The sequence below is a fragment of the Anomaloglossus baeobatrachus genome, chromosome 3 (genome assembly GCF_048569485.1).
Source record: "Anomaloglossus baeobatrachus isolate aAnoBae1 chromosome 3, aAnoBae1.hap1, whole genome shotgun sequence".
Classification (NCBI taxonomy): domain Eukaryota; kingdom Metazoa; phylum Chordata; class Amphibia; order Anura; family Aromobatidae; genus Anomaloglossus; species Anomaloglossus baeobatrachus.
Genome location: NC_134355.1, coordinates 468819861 through 468835324, shown reverse-complemented (window position 1 = coordinate 468835324; position 15464 = coordinate 468819861). Strand labels below are relative to the sequence as shown.

Sequence of the window (15464 nt, the reverse complement as noted above, 5' to 3'; positions counted from 1 at the left end):
GAATAGGATATAATTACATTGTTATAATTTGACAGTATTAGGAATATTAAATATTTACATTAAAATGTAAAGCATTCCAAGAATGTATGTAATAACAAATAAATATTCATCTGTATAATGTATTTTTATCTATCTATCTATCTATCTATCTATCTATCTATCTATCTATCTATCTATCTATCTATCTATCTATCTATCGATCCCTCTATCTATCTATCTATCTAGCTATCCCTCTATCTATCTATATGATCTATCTCCTATTTATCTATCAATCTATTATTTATTTATCTATTAATCTATTCAGCTATTTATTTATATATCTAATATCTATCTTCCTGTCTATTATCTAACTACCTATTAAATATTCTGTCTATCTATCTATTATCTATCCCTCTATCTATCTATTATCTATCTATTCTATCTATCTAATATCTATCTACCTATTATATATTCTATCTGTCTATTTAATATCTATCTATCTATCATATATTCTATCTGTCTATCTATGATTATATCTATCTATCTATCTATCTATCTATCTATCTATCTATCTATCCATTATCTATCTATCTATCCCTCTATCTATGTATCTATATATTATCTATCTATCTATCTATTATCTATCCTATCTATTATCTATTCTATCTAATATCTATCTCTATCTACAGTATCTAATATCTATCTATCATATATTCTATCTATCTATCTATCTATCTATCTATCTATCTATCTATCTATGATTCTATTTATCTATCTATGATTCTATCTATCTATCTATCTATCTATCTATCTATCTATCCATTCTATCCATTATCTATCCATTATCTATCTTTCCTCTATCTATCTATCTATCTATCTATCTATCCATTATCTATCTATCTATCTATCTATCTATCTATCTATCTATCTATCTATCCATTATCTATCTATCTATCTATCTATCTATCTATCTATCTATCTATCTATCTATCTATCTGTTTCATCTATTTGACATGTAAGACATTAGCTAGCTCCTTGCCTTCTACATATATATTGCTTTTATTTGGGGAGCACTGCTGTTGTCTACCCTCGCCCCCTCCTCATTATATACCCTATGAACTCTCCTAGAGGGATTTTGGAGGGACTTTTTACTTTGACACATCCTGACTCCAAGACTTGTAGCTGATCATCTCCTGTATATTCTCAGTTCCTGTATTAATGCAGCTGTAAGTACAGGTCTGATGTCCCCAAATATGTGTCCTGTGGGATCTGTGATGAGCACTAATCAATGGATGGGATGGTTGGAAGCAGGATGAATTGAGTCCTGTCAGAGATGTCTTCTACTTGAACAGTCTGTTCTGGAAAATGCCAGGAGCTGGGTTATCCAGTGCAGGTGCAGTGCTGCTGGGGGATGGGAAAGGAGGGAGGGGGTCTGTGTGTTCAGCCAAAAAAGCACATTCTCCACAATAGACCACACACTGCCAGCCAGCATGGCATCAACTCACCCTCTTACACAGTGCTCAGCTCACAAAGTGGCTATACAGTAGCACCAGCAAGGCTCCTTTAATGAACATTTGTCACTTGTATGACAAACACTGAATTTCTGTCATTCTTCATAGAGAATAAATCAAATAATCTGTACGTCTTATTAAGACATGTCTGCTTTTATTATCACTTTGTACATTTGACCCTTTCACAGATGATATCTCCCAACCAGCCAATTATTTATGAAGATTAATAGGTGAATCACTCATCTGGTTAATGGTAGCTTTATCATCATTAGCAGTAATCAGTGTATAGGGCATGTACCTGCTGTATATAGTGAGTGCAGTGCTCGCAGGCAGGATTAGCCCAGCCCTGGCTCCAGTGCCCTGGTAATAGAGACTTCTTGTCACTGTCACCTCTGCAGCCTGTGTCCTCCTGCATGCAGCAGATTAGGCCTCCTTGGTGGACCTGCTGGAGCATTGCACTGCGAAAATTGCCTGCTTGTTTGCTTATAAAAACCCATGTAAGCGGAAAAGTTTTATCTGAGTACAAATGGCATCACCTTCAAGTGGATGCTGCTATTTCACTGCAAGCTGCTGAGCAGAAAAATGACAGGCAGACATTATTGTTTTTTTTTTGTGGAGTTAAGATATTTTCTGCATCACTGTAAATGGATTTCATTACATTTACAGGAAATTGGAGAGAAAACTGCACAACTTCATCAGAGGCTGGAGTGTCATACACAGGCCAGAATCCAAGCCCACCGCTGTGGATCAGAGTGGCAGGCCCTGGAGAAGAGGATGTCCACACACTTACCCATAGAAATATTCTGTGTAGGTAACTGAGATCAGCACTGATGCTACAAAATAAGGACACCCAGTGTAACATAGTATAATTATTATTGTTAATAGTAATAATAATAATAATAATAATATAATTATTATTTTCATATCATTATTTGATCTTTATTTAAACATAATAATAATAATAATAAAAAAAAAATATATAGGATATTAATAGAAATATAAAAAAAATATTCAATTTGTTTTTGAGGTCAAAATAATCTAATGAAATCCTCTAATATATGGCAGTGTCTACTATAGCAAAATCTATCCCCCGAAAGTGTTTCTGATAAGGCTCAGTGCACATTGTGTTTGAGTTTTCTAGAATAGCTTAGGAGAATTTCTACAGATACACCTATGATAGAAGGCTGCGGCCTATACTGAACCTATGTAATGTATAGTCATACTGTGGCTTAGCGTCCATCGTGGAAATATATACTGTATATATATAGTATAAGTATATATATATATATATATATATATATATATGTATATTTTTATATATATATATATATATATATATATATATATATAGTATCTCCTAATTATATATAAATATCATATCAGTAATAATTTATAAATTATAATAATTTATAATACTTTTTAATAATTAGAGTAGTTGTATGTCAATTTTACAATTTTACATATATATATATATATATATATATATATATATATATATATATATATATATATATATATATATATATATATATATATATATACATTATATATATTTACTATGCCATACAGCAAAAAAACAACAAGTCAATGCCTTCTGGCCTGGCATATTTCTGAATGATACCCTTATATGACGCACATTGTACATGGGAGCCTATGGATATGTCCTGTATATGCAATGGGAGTTTTTCCTGGGTGTTATCTGAGGGCAGTTGACAATTGTTATGCAAACAACTTAATTGTCCAGTGGTTTCAGCCGACCATGGATATGTTTAAAGGATTTCTTGCATACAAACCCCCCACTCTCCTTTCCAGCATTTTGGTGGGTTCAGACATGGGCTTTGAATAACCATACCAGAATCTGCTATTATTTTTTAGCTATTCTTCTGTGGTTTCACTAGTATCACATTTTAAAAGGGCTATGAGATCAATGGCGCTATATAAGGGAATAAAATAAATATCCTTCTGATCACTGCCATGTTACAATGTACGTTTTAAGCTAAGCCTCGCTCTCCCGCATCGCTGTATCCTCACATACCCTCTGCCCCAGATTCAGATGTTTTTATCACTTTGCTTCACAGCAATTTTTTTTCTTGGTACCGTGACCAAATAATTGTACAGTTGTCTTGTGTATTCAGAGCACATAGGCACTTTTCACCTGTTGTATTTGGTCAGCATAGGTTCCCTCCGGTCACACCTTCCAGGTAGATCTAGTTTGTGCAGCATCTTTGTAATGGTAGACCCACACACATTGACATCAGTCGTGGTGAGGTCTACCAGTAAGAGGCGGACAGAGACAGAAGAGGGTCCCTGTGCAAGGAAACTCTTTGCGCCCTTCAGTGGCCATTAGTTTGTCATACTACACTCCTTTATGTCCTGCTTTGGAGGTGGAGTGAGCCCCCTTACCTCTCCCCCTGCACAGCTGCATTGGTTGCGTCAATTCTATGTCTGCCCCTGCTTTAAGTGTTATGCTTAAAGTCTTGAGATTTTACAGACACCATTTGATGCTCATTTTTTGTCCACTTGCATCACTCTTATCTCTATATACTGTTTGAATAAAGATTAAATATTGATAGGTCAAAATATGTTAAAAGCAAGAAGCCTAATGTTGGGTTTCCATACTTTTTCATGTTAAGAGCCTACTCAGCGGGTCTATCAAAGTCCACTGTGTGTTCACAATGTGATCATAGATGTGATATAGCTTCCATAAAACAAATCGTCTCTCTGTAGATACTTTGCAATTTGTAACGTAAGAGATCCAATATGCAGTATGTACACATACAGACAAATGCTGCATTCATGGAAATACAGACACACCTTTATCATTAATGTACATACAGACCTACGTGTACATAGCTCATGTATATAGTGACCCATCTGCATTCATCAGGTACATGCACACTCATGTGCATCCATCAGGTACATACAAGCCCATTTGCATCCATCTGGTACATACAGACCCATGTGCATCCATCAGGTATATACAGACCCCTGTGCATCCATCAGGTACAAACAGACCCATGTGCATCCATCAGGTACATATATAGACCCATGTACATCCATCAGGTACATACAGACTCATGTGCATCCATCAAGTACATACAGTACCTTGTGCATCCATCAGGTACATACAGGCCCATGTGCATCCATCAGGTACAAACAGACCCATGTGCATCCATCAGGTACATATATAGATCCATGTGCATCCATCAGGTACATACAGACTCATGTGCATCTATCAAGTACATACAGTACCATGTGCATCCATCAGGTACATATATAGACCAATGTGCATCCATCAAGTACATACAGGCCCATGTGCATCCATCAGGTACATACAGACCCATGTGCATCCATCAGGTACAAACAGACCCATGTGCATCCATCAGGTACATACAGACCCATGTGCATCCATCAGGTACATATATAGACCCATGTGCATCCATCAGGTACATACAGGTCCTTGTGCGTCCAACAGGTACATACAGGTCCTTGTGCATCCATCAGGTACAAACAGACCCATGTGCATCCATCAGGTACAAACAGACCCATGTGCATCCATCAGGTACATATATAGATCCATGTGCATCCATCAGGTACATACAGACTCATGTGCATCTATCAAGTACATACAGTACCATGTGCATCCATCAGGTACATATATAGACCAATGTGCATCCATCAAGTACATACAGGCCCATGTGCATCCATCAGGTACATACAGACCCATGTGCATCCATCAGGTACAAACAGACCCATGTGCATCCATCAGGTACATACAGACCCATGTGCATCCATCAGGTACATATATAGACCCATGTGCATCCATCAGGTACATACAGGTCCTTGTGCGTCCAACAGGTACATACAGGTCCTTGTGCATCCATCAGGTACAAACAGACCCATGTGCATCCATCAGGTACATACAGACCCATGTGCATCCATCAGCTACATATATAGACCCATGTGCATCCATCAGGTACATATATACACCCATGTGCATCCATCAGGTACATACAGGTCCTTGTGCGTCCAACAGGTACATACAGGTCCTTGTGCATACATCAGGTACATACAGACCCATGTGCATACATCAGGTACATACAGACCCATCTGCATCCATCAGGTACAAACAGACCCATGTGCATCCATCAGGTACATATATACACCCATGAGCATCCATCAGGTATATACAGACCCATGTACATCCATTAGGTACAAACAGGTCCTTGTGCATCCAACAGGTACATACAGACCCATCTGCGTCCATCAGGTACATGCAGACTCATGTGCATCCATTAGGTAAATGCAGACTCATGTGCATCCATTAGGTAAATGCAGACTCATGTGCATCCATCAGGTACAAACAGACCCATATGCATTCATCATGTACATATATAGACCCATGTGCATTGTTCAGGTACATATAGATTCATGTCCGCTTTTTATGTAAACACAGACTCGTGCAGCTTCATGTACATACAGAAGAGTCTCATAAGGAGCATGAAACTTGTAAGGCTGAGTTCACATGTCCCATAATCATCTGTTAGAATGGACCTTGCAGAGATCCGTTGGCAAAAACGTTCTGCAAACACAACTTTCTTGTCAGTTGTTAACTGATTTCTGCCAGATCTGTTTTTTTAACATTTGAGGCTATGGAGAACGGATCCTTTAGTGGATTGCTATTTAGTCATCCGTTATGCTTGTATTTGTAATGGATCCCTTTTTTTCTCTCATAGGATCCATTTTAAATGGGAGATAATAGTAATCCATTAACAGATCTGTCCTCCATGTCAAAAAAATGGATCCAGCAAAAATAATTTTCCCAATGGATCTCTGCAGGATCTGTTCTAACGGATGATTACTGGACATGTGAACTCAGCCTCAGAAATGTTACTACAACCAACAATTTTCTTGAGGCCATTTTTATATTTTTATTTCTTATTATTAGTCGGGACAGAATCTGGTATCACCTAATCTCCGGCAGGTAATATTGACCATCTACCCCACTCCCCGACATTGCTGTCTGCACGGATTGTTCTCTGCAAGACAAATAAACCACTAGTGACACATGAGGCTACTAATTCGAGTTAATATGATCTTTATGGCAAATAAGAGCGGATAATTGGCCTATTTTTCTGAACAACAATGTAATTCACAATAGCTTTATTATTTAATAACTCCAAGTCTTGGCTGGGGGGACCCTGGCAGGGAAGAGCAAGAACAATAGCAAAGTAATTGTAGAGATTTCTGGAGATGACTTGTGGAAATGAACTGTTTGGATATGGAGGGTACCTCGGATGTCTGGCCCCTACTCTCCCTCCTACCCTCCTACCAGCCCATTCAACGCGGGATTTATGGGGAATGCTGTTGTGTGCAGCGCCTAGCAACAGCCTGGATATTCCCAGAGTAAATACACTCCACAAGGCTCAAGACTTGCAGATCAGGCCTCGGAGAAGTCTACAACCCCCCTCTTAGCCTTTCTGCTGATCTGCAGTACACTGACTGTACAACTATAGAAGAGCTAAGACTCGCATATCATTGCTTCTTCTGAGCACTAAGTTATGATATAGTAGGTTTATTTGCACTCCTATATAAAACTACAAAAAAAGTTCTAAAAGCTCATGAGTCTTATTATTTTTTGCTTATATAATATAATTTTATTATACATATGCAGTATATATATATATGACATACGTAATTACATATATGCAAATATTTATACATATACAGTACATATGTGTATATATATATATATATATATATATATACATATATATATATATACACATACACACACACCTATTTATATGTAGATATATACCAGTCTGTCTTGTACTGTTAATGATTGTTGTACGTATACCCTATTTCACTTGTAAAGCGCCATGGAATAAATGGCGCTATAATAATAAATAAATAATAATAATAATAATAATAAATAATATATATATATATATATATATATCATATAAATAAATATATATATATATATATATATTTGTACATACTTTTTGTCCGGTGTGGACAGTTCCAATTTATTACACATGCTACCTGTTTGGGAACAAGTCACAGAGGTGACAGCTCGCACTCAAAGAGAACTTTCCCCATAGAGGGGGCCTGAACAATAGTGCTCCTCTGCTGGCTCACCCCAAGCGTGGAACAATGTCAGCTTTGATGCACTTTAAGCAGGGACAGCAGGGGACTGTGATGATGTATGGCATTCTTCATCCTTGTGCATCGGATCCTGGGAGAAGCAGGAGGAGGAGGAGGGGGCACAAGTGCACAAATAATGCCACAAACAGCTCCAACACTCTCATTTATCCGCTCACTTCCCATAGTCTAGAGCAGGGGGCTTCATACACACATCACATTTACATTACACAGTGTATGACGTTATTTAAGTAATATATTACCCATAAATACATAAAAAATGCCTTTTTTCTGTATTACAGATTGATTATTATTATTATTATTTATTTATAGAGCACCATTGATTCCATGGTGCTGTACATGAGAAGGGGGTTACTTACAGAATACATATACAAGTTTCAATAGACAGACTGGTACAGAGGGAAGATATATATATATATATATATATATATATATATATCCACTTGATGCACTCATTGTTGTCTGAGAAAGGTTCTTTCGTAGAACTGAAACGTTGACACATGGGCTAATAAAGAGTCCTCCACCTTTTTGTGTCCATCTATCCTGTAGATCGCTTGTTCGCCAATACTTTTTGTTACAGTTGTCTTGAAGGTGTCTTATGAGTGATCGTTTGTGTAATTGTTAATTTCCCTCTTTTCACGCATGATCATTTTTAGATGCGATATAAAGACAAGCAAATTATCATTTGCAAGAAAACGAAAGTCCAGCTCACCACCATGTCATCCATCCTCGGTATGGAGTCCCAGATCCAGCCTCGTCATGGCTTCCAAACGAATAAAGATAATATGAGAATCCAGCTCAAAACATACGAAGTTTGTTTATTTATATAAAGTGCATAGTAACAGCAAATGTCACATCAACGCGTTGCAAGATGCACTCTTGGTCATGATCATAACCAAGAGTGCGTCTTGCACTTGAAACGCGTTGATGTGACGTTTGCCGTCATTATGCATTGTATATAAATAAAGAAGCCTCATGTTTTGAGCTGGTTTCTCAGATTATTTTTAATTATCATTTGCCATTGAGTCGTTGGGCAGGTTTACACTGGGCAATGATTAGGAATGGACATTCGTACATATATTCTTATGGGAAATCATGGTTTCTTGTAAAAAAAACCCCTCTTCATAGATTAGAAACAGACATATGCACAGTCTATACATACTACAGTCCTCGGGACCAGTTTCCTATCTTTGGGAGAACGGGAGGTTTTAGTGCCGTTGATATTTTGTGAACACGGAAGGCTCTACAGGATCTGAGTCCAAACATTATATGTACTGTATATAGTAACAAACTTAGAAAGCACAAAAAAGACAGTTTTGCTCCATCTTGATTTTGTTAGGTTAAAGGACTTTAACAGGGATGACGTATTCCCAGGAGTTTGACCTCCGAGCAGCACAATGCAAGCAGCAAGGTGGTGCCAGTGAGGGGTAGAATAGAAATACTGCCCCTTTATAGCTAGACCGCTTCCATCTTTAAGTCCCAGAGGACTCCTTTAAATTGCCAGGGCTGATGTAATTTTCTTATGACAACTTGTAGACATCACACAGAATTGGTGTAGACCTCATGAGATCCATATTGTCATATATCTGGATTACTGCTAAAAGTGTGACATCTAAGTCTACTAGTACTTATTAAAAGGAAACCAGAAAATAATTAAAAATATATAATGTGTGTGTAAACAGTAGACAGAAATGTATCTACCTGCAAGGATCTAATTATCAATATTTCTCTTCTATTTATCTAGCTTTCTCCAATAGAAGTGTACATACAGTAAGCATCCTACAGGGGTCTCAGTAGGTGTGTGGAGGAGAGGGCTTCTACCATCTTTACAGCAACTTAATATTATCATCCGGAAAAGAAAACTGATGCATTTCACAGCTCAGAATCACTGGTGGATTGTTAGAGAGACATAAGCGGGTGCTCTATGATAACCTATTTATTAGCAAGGGGCTATGTTCTGTTCTTCTACAGGGACCCTATGCAGTCTGTGTCCACACCGGACCTAGTAATCTATCTATCTATCTATCTATCTATCTATCTATCTATCTATCTATCTATCTATCTATCTATCTATCTATCCCTCTATCTATTCCTCTATCTGTGTATCTATCTGTCTATCTATCTGTCTATCTATGTATCTATCTATCTATATATCTATCTATACTGGTAATAATGTAAATTAATAATAATCCTTTTCCTAAATAAGTTTATTTCAAGGAAACAGAAAGTTGCATGCAATGCATATTTATTTATTTTATGAAATACTATAATTTAATCTATCTATCTATCTATCCATCCATTATCTATCTATCTATCTCTCTATCTATCTATCTGTCTGTTTCCTATCTATCTATCTATCTATCTATCTATCTATCTATCCATCTACCTGTCTATCTATCTATCTATCTATCTATCTATCTATCCATCTATCCCTCTATCTATCTATCTGTCTGTTTCCTATCTATTTATCTGTCTGTTTCCTATCTATCTATCCATCTACCTGTCTATCTATCTTTTTATCTATCTATCTATCTATCTATCTATCTATCTATCTATCTATCCCTCTATCTATCTATCCCTCTATCTATCCTATCTATCTGTCTGTTTCCTATCTATCTATCTGTCTGTTTCCTATCCATCTATCTATCTATCTATCTATCTATCTATCCATCTATCTATCTATCTATCTATCTATCTATCATCTATCTATCTATCTATCTATCTATCTATCCATCTATCCATCTATCCATCTATCCATCTAACCATCTATCTATCTATCTATCTATCTATCTATCTATCTATCTATCTATCTATCCATATAGATTTATCAGAAAACAAAGCTGGTAGTTGTTGTGGTCCAGAGTGCAGGGGGTTACCCATCAATAAATGTCACATTTGCCCAGTGCAGAAACTTTCTCAGTGACAGGAGGGAGGGGTGAGAGGGGAGCGAGCATTCATTATGCAGCGGCAGCATTAGGCAGGAGCATTTCAGTGCTGGCGGCCAGTGAAGGGAAATATTCAACAGCAGCCCCCATTGTTCCCATCCGGGGGAACTTCCCAACCTCTCAGGCTTCTGCAGCACATCCCTAAATTTGTTCGCTGATGATGCTAATGCCATCTGGCATGGATACTTCTTGTGCACATACACGTATCCTGCTGCCACTGTCCATATATAATTATATACAATGTACAATAACAGACAGGGATGAACTTTCTACAATATAAGGACTGAGAATGGAGACAGACTCCATAAGTAACTTCTCCTCATCTGTCATACTTGTATCCAACTTGACACACAGCCAACAAATAGTATCTAGTCTAAGGGGCACTTTGCACACTACGACATCGCAGGTGTGATGTCGGTGGGGTCAAATCGAAAGTGACGCACATCCGGCGTCACAGTCGATATCGTAGTGTGTAAAGCCTTTTTGATACGATAAACGAGCGCAAAATCATCGTAATCGTATCATCGGTGTAGCATAGGTCATTTCCATTATTTGGAAATGACCGATGTTACGATGTTGTTCCTCGTTCCAGCGGCATCACACATCGCTCTGTGTGAAGCTGCAGGAGCAAGGAACATCTCCTACCTGCGTCCTGCGGCTCATGCCAGCTATGCGGAAGGAAGGAGGTGGGCGGGATGTTTACATCCCGCTCATCTCCACCCCTCCGCTTCTATTGGCCGCCTGCCGTGTGACGTTGATATGACGCCGCACGACCCGCCCCCTTAATAAGGAGGCGGTTTGCCGGCCAGAGCGACGTCGCAGGGCAGGTGAGTGCATGTGAAGCTGGCGTAGCGATAATGTTCGCTACGCCAGCTATCACCATGATATCGCAGCTGCAACGGGGGCGGGGACTATTGCGCTCGGTATCGCAAGCCGATGCTTGCGATGTCATAGTATGCAAAGTGCCCCTAAGGCAAGGAGCTACTGTAGATGTCTAGCCCCACTTCTACATTACTGATAGCATCCATAGCACTTGTGTAAATCTTGGTGTATATATTACGTCTGAGCCTTTTATTGGCCTTTTACATGAGGAAGAATCCCTGACGTATACCGTTGACACAAGGCCTCCATGTATGTATAGGCATACAGTGGCATATGTTGCCCTTGGAGACCTATTGCAAAAAAGCGTATACTTATGTATAAGTTGTTTTCTGTATAGGAAAGATCTGTCTACTGTTTCACACCATCCCCCAAAAGGACATTTTTTAGCCTGTATCGGGTGAATGGAGCTCTCTTGATACATTTGCTGTATACGCTGTGAGCTTTTCTCACCGTATATACTAACTGTATTTACAGAGCTTAAAGAGATTGTTGTCCAGGCTTGGGACAAAAGTTTGCAGTCAAGGGGCATTAGCACTGCAAGATAATCATCAAGTGTTGCTAGAAACACTCATTGCACCATTATCTTGCCCTCTAAACAGGTTGCCGATCATGTGATCAACGAGCAAAACACTCATTCAGGTGAAATGATCTTTTGTGCAGCACAAAGATCATCGTTTTTGGCGATGCCTCGTCCTGTGTAATAGGACTCGCACTGTGGAGAACTTTGGCAGCCTATAGATCGCTCAGTGTGCATCGTTTGGTTTGGTACACAGACTAAATCAGCGCCGATAGATAAAAAATTACCATTCAGCTGGTCGTGTTGTGCTGCCAGTTGTTCTATGTTAGTAATGGGCAGTCTCTTTTGGTGATCCGATTCCCATGGCTCTGCTCACCAAAAAGAGCCAGCTCATTTGGATCGTTCTTGGCTCCTTATTAAATATGTGTTCACCCCAGGTGAACATATATTTAAGATTATAGTAACGCCGCCGAAACGCTGTCCATCCGTGATTAAACCCCGCTCACTTATAAGGGACCAATTAGATTGTTGAGTAGACGGAATTTAGCCGAAAAGAGCTGTCTAGAGATTTTAGTGGCTCTCTTTGGGGATCCGGCTCCTGTCAGTCACAGCAGGGAGCCGGATCTTTGTGTCGGATCGTTCGCAACCGACACATCACTAATCTGTGTTTACGGATCTTTAGAATGTGTGCACATGTTGCGTTTTTATTGCGTTTTTTGATGTTTAAAGGGAATCCTGATACCAGCAAAGTTAATGACTACCCTGAAGTCTCATGCACATGTTGAGTGCTTCCTCCTTGCAGATTTGGCGCAGATTTAAATCTGTAGGATGTCAGTTCTTGTAGCATTTTTGCTGAAGATTTCACTCATTTTAATGAATGGGAAAAATCTGCACTGAAAACCTGCAACAAAAAAAGAGTCAAAAATGCTAATTTTTCCTCTGCGTTTTTTTCTGGCAAAAGATGCAGAAATTGTGCAGAAATCTCTTCACCAAATATTAACACTAGAACTACTGGACTCGTGACACCTATATAAAAATACATAGTGCAAAGTAGTCAAAATGACTACCTCAGTAGTTCTAGTGTTAAATGTGTGCGCATACTCTTTATTACTGTAGATTACCGGATTTCCCAGTATTCTTCTTGCTAGTTGAGATCATGGGAATTCCATATGTGATATGACTACTTGTGGTCACGTCTCATCCCGATTCTCTTAATACACTTCTAATAAAAGAAACTGAACGAATCTAATCGGCACGTGACCGCAAGTAGTCAAATTGCATATATAAAGTCACATGACTGCCAACTAACAAGGAGAATACCGGGGAATCCGGCAGTCTGCGGTTGTAGAGTGATTTGACTTTTGCCCCAAGCTTGGACAATCTTTTTACCATGTATTCTGATATGATACATACTTTCCATACTTGTTGTTTACATTTATTGCTTTTAATCAGCTCTGTTTTTTAGATTAGTCTATGTACCCATATCATACGAGTAATGAGCAAAACCCTTTTGTACATTGTGTAATTGTGTTATTGCAAGTTGCAGTTGGGCAGCAGCAGGACAGCCCTAAGTATATTACACGGCATCCCCATAGAGCATGCGGTCAGGTTCCAGTGCCATTAACAACAAGCCTAATGAATGATTAATACTGTCATGTCATGGTAAAGATCCAGCAAGTGATAACACAATGACACATAATCCCTTCTCTGGCCCAAGGCAATCACACAACCTGTTCAGCTAGCCTCCTGGCCCTTTTTTAACATATAAAGTTGATTTGGACAAATTGTAGCCCTAACCAATTAAAGCAATGCACTTTCAATAATTGATCATTAAAATGGTTATGTTAAATATAGTCAATTATATGCATGACTTCTTCCTAACAGTGGCTGCCATTCTCAGGGCTGTCCGCTTACTCCTTAACTATAGTGTGCTGGTGAAAACCTGATTATGAGGCAGGCATACTATTCTATGGGTTTTATGTACTTAATGAATGCTTTGTACTGTGTCCATGGATCTTGATTGGCCTTGTGTGTCTCTAATCTGATGAGTGCAGGAATGTACCCAGGAGGACAATCAAAGGTGGCACCTTCTCCATGATGCTATATCATGAATAATTACAACCTGGATTTTTTATTTAAAGTTGTGAAATAAATGCCTGATATATTTTGTAGATCCCTATCCGGAAGAAGAAGACGCCCAGCTGTAATCTTCATCCAGTTCTTTTACGAGATGACAAGGGGGATCTGTCACCTGAAGACCACCCACAAGGGTCACTCTATTCTACTCTTCATCTTCTGGAGCCCTTTTCAGTCATTCTGAATACTGGAAACTGATTAATATTTCCAAGAGTTTGCTGCCTATATTGACTACATAATAAAAAAAAACCCCGAAAACAAAAATATCAAATACAAGAACAAACCAAAAATTTTTTTACATTAATAAATTCATATCTCACAAAAAAATCATATGATTCTGATACATTGATAGATAACTAACAAATGTTTCCTATGAAAAATGCAGGATAGTATTTATAGATATATATTCTGAAGCATATCTAAAAAACACAAATGAAGCAAGATTTAAATTAAAATATTAAACACGTTACATATTCTAATGTTTTCATGGTTTAACGTTCTTTCTTTGATGTAATGTGAAGTTCATGGTCGTGTAGTGAAACACCATACTATGATACACACATATTACACACCTGAATGTGTACTTTACTGCCACAAACATCCAGTTTCTTAATGAAATCTTAACCATTCATCCTGGGTTTTGACCTTTTTTTTTGTATATTTACCTGTCTCTGCTGATGGGCATTACTAATATGTAATGAATGCTAGCACCTTTGTATTCTGCTCTCTGCTCTGGATCACTTTCTGTATAATTACCTAGGAAGACCCCTTGGTAGGAGAACGTGCAGCTATAGGTTGTGGCAATTTGGGGGCCCCAGTGGCTGCACTATACTTAAGGCAAGTTCGCACGCTGATCAGGTAACAGTAGAACAACAGGCCTATTGGAGTGGGGTGGTTATCTCTGCTCTCTGCAGATCACAGCCCTGGCACTCCCGGCTTGTCATTGTGTCCTCTCACAGAAATGACATCCTCCTACACTCACAGGATCAGGCCACGACTAAAGTTTCAAGTGCTAAAGCAGGTAATATTATACAATGGTATAAATTTAAATATATATATATATATATATATATATATATATATATATACATATATATATATACACACACACACACGTATATGTATATCTATCTATAGCTCTATCTATCTATCTATCTATCTATCTATATATACCACTGTATAATAGTAATTATATATATATATATATATGTATATATGTATATATATACATACAGTGGGGTATATATATATATATACATACAGTATATATATATATATATATATATATATATATATGTGCAGTGTATATATAATTTAGGTCATTTT

General features: G+C 38.0%; 1 protein-coding gene across 21 annotated transcripts in view; it reads left to right on the top strand.

Moving 5' to 3' along the window:
• The window catches only part of SOX2 (SRY-box transcription factor 2), a 1239357-nt gene extending 1224736 nt beyond the window's left edge, over positions 1–14621 (top strand). For 20 of the 21 annotated variants that reach the window (XR_012751674.1, XR_012751671.1, XR_012751669.1 and 17 more), the window contains 2 exons: positions 2157–2297; positions 14175–14621. The gene's annotated coding sequence lies outside the window, so the exon portion shown is untranslated. Of the gene's footprint in view, positions 1–2156; positions 2302–14174 lie in introns of all 21 variants that reach the window. The other variant, XM_075340581.1, reaches the window with a different exon arrangement.
• The last annotated feature ends 843 nt before the right edge of the window (positions 14622–15464 follow it).